A 3057-nucleotide genomic window follows, 5' to 3' on the forward strand; every position below is an offset into this window, starting at 1 on the left:
CTTAGGAAATTTTAAGCTTACTCAGGCTGACTTGGAAGTCTGCCCAAATCTGGAGGAGTCGGATAAGCACACTGAATGGAATTGTGACTTCACCAGCAACAACATGTGAGGGTCCCTTCCCCATTTCCCTCTCAGAATTTGTTGTCACATGCATTCTTAATAGTGGCCATATTGACATGAGATGGAATATTTCTGTAGTTTTAATCTTAATTTTCCAAGTAGCTAAGAATTTTATAAAGCTTCTAAAATGTTTATCAGCCATTTATATTTTTTCTTAGAACTTTCTTTCCGGTTCCAAGGCCCATCCTTTTTTTTAAATTAGATGTTTTCTTTATTTACACATCAAAGTTATCCCCTTTCCTAGTTTCCCCTCCAAGAATCCCCTTTCTTCCCCCTCCCACTGCTCTCCAACCCATCCACTCCCATTCCTGGTCCTGACATTCCCCTATTCTTGGGCATAGAACCTTCACAGGGCCTAGGGCCTCTCCTCCCACGGATGACTGATTAGGCCATCCTCTGCTACATATACAGCTAGAACCACAAGTTCCACCTGCTTGTGGACGTTGTACATCGTGGTGCGCACTAGGCTCCGCACCACGATGTACAACGTCCACAAGCAGAACCCACCCACTCCCATTCCTGGTCCTGACATTCCCCTATACTTGGGCATAGAACCTTCACAGGGCCTAGGGCCCTGCTTGTGGACGTTGTACATCGTGGTGCGCACTAGGCTCCGCACCACGATGTACAACGTCCACAAGCAGGTATATGCCCAGGAGCAGTATTGCTGGATCTTCTGGTAGAACTTTGTCCAATTTTCTGAGGAAGTAGGAAACTGATTTCCAGAGTGGTTGTACAAGCGTGCAATCCCACCCAGCAATGAAGGAGTGTTCCTCTTTCTCCACATCCTTGCCAGCATCTGCTCTCACCTGAGTTTTTGATATTAGCCATTCTAATTGTTGTGAGGTGGAATCTCAATGTTGTATTGATTTGCATTTCCCTGATGGTTAAACATGTTGAACATTTTTTCAAGTGCTTCTTAGCCCTTTTGTGCTCCTCAGTTGAGAATTCTTTGTTTAGCTCTGGACCCCACTTTTAAATGGGGCTATTTGCTTTTCTGGAGTCCAACTTCTTGAAATATATATATATTATATATATATATATATTTATATATATATTTATATATATATATTTCAAGAATATATATAATATATGTATATATTTCAAGAATATATATATAATATATATTATATTATTTATATATATATAATATATAAATCAACTTTCACTTCTATTTTGAACTGTACTGTCTTGTCAACCACACCAAGGATCTGAACTAGCAAGGCAAAACTGCACATTTTCCTTGCAAACAATACGATTGCATGGGAAATGGAAAAAAGATCTACAAAAGCACTATGAAAAATAAGTGACTTTAGCAAGATCACCAATATATATATATTGGATATTAGCCCCCTATTGGATTTAGGATAGGTAAAGATCTTTCCCCAATCCATTGGTTGCCTTTTTGTCTTATTGGCAGTGTCCTTTTCCTTATAGAAGCTTTGCAATTTTATGAGGTCCCATTTGTTGATTCTTGATCTTATAGCACAAGCCATTGCTGTTCTGTTCAGGAATCTTTCCCCTGTGCCCATATCTTTGAGGCTTTCCCCTACTCACTCCTCTTTAAGTTTCAGGGTCTCTGGTTTTATGTGGAGTTTCTTGACCCACTTAGACTTGAGCTTTGTACAAGAAGATAAGAATGGATCAATTCACATTCTTCTACATGATAACCACCAGTTGAGACAGCACCATTTATTGAAGGTGCTGTCTTCTTTCCACTAGATTGTTTTAGCTCCTTTGTAAAAAATTAAGTGACTGTAAGTGTGTGGGTTCATTTCTGGGTTTTCAATTATGTTTCATTGTTCTACCTTTCTGTCACATACCAGTACCATACAGTTTTTTTTGTTGTTGTTTTGGTTTTGGTTTTTCCGAGACAGGGTTTCTCTATGTAGCCCTGGATGTCCTGGAACTCACTCTGTAGACCAGGCTGGTCTCGAACTCAAAAATCCTCCTGCCTCTGCCTCCCGAGTGCTGGGATTAAAGGCGTGCGCCACCATGCCCGGCAACCATGCAGTTTTTTATCACAATTGTTCTGTAGTACAGCTTGAGTTCAGGCATGGTGATTCCACCAGAGGTTCTTTTATTGTTGAGAATACTTATTGCTATCCAATGTTTTTTGTTATTCCAGATTAATCTGCAAATTACCCTTTCTTAATCTGTGAAGAATTGAGTTGGAATTTTGAGGGCAATGCATTGACTCTGTAGATTACTTTCAGCAAGATAGCCATTTTTGCTATCTTTTCCTGCCAATCCATGAGCATGGGAGATCTTTCCATTTTCTGAGATCTTCAATTTTTTCTTAAAAGACTTGAAGTTCTTATCATACAGATCTTTCACTTCCTTAGAGTCAAACCAAGGAATTTTATATTATTTGTGACTATTTTGAAGGTTGTTGTTTCCCTAAATTCTTAGGGAAATTATCCTAAGAAATTATCCTGTTTATACTCTGTATAGAGAAAGGCCACTGATTGTTTGAGTTAATTTTATATCCAGCTACTGCACTGAAGTTGTTTATCGGGATTAGGAGTTCTCTGGTGGAAATTTTGCAATCATTTATATATACTATCATTTATATATACTATCATATCATCTGCAAATAGTGATATTTTGACTTCTTCCTTTCCAATTTGTATCTTCTTTTTTATTTATTATTATTTTCTTTATTTACATTTCAAATGCTATCCCGAAAGTTCCCTATACCGCTCCTCCCTGCCCCTGCTCCCCTACCCACCCACTCCCACTACTTGACCCTGCCCTTCCCCTGTGCTGGGTCATATAAAGTTTACAAGACCAAGGGTCCTCTCTTCCCAATGATGGCCAATATCTACAGAACATTTTATTCTAAAACAAAAGGATACACCTTCTTCTCAGCCCCACATGGTACCTCCTCCAAAATTGACCATATAATTGGTCACAAAACAGGCCTCAACAGATACA

The sequence above is a fragment of the Mus pahari genome, chromosome 16 (assembly GCF_900095145.1).
Source record: "Mus pahari chromosome 16, PAHARI_EIJ_v1.1, whole genome shotgun sequence".
NCBI lineage: Eukaryota > Metazoa > Chordata > Mammalia > Rodentia > Muridae > Mus > Mus pahari.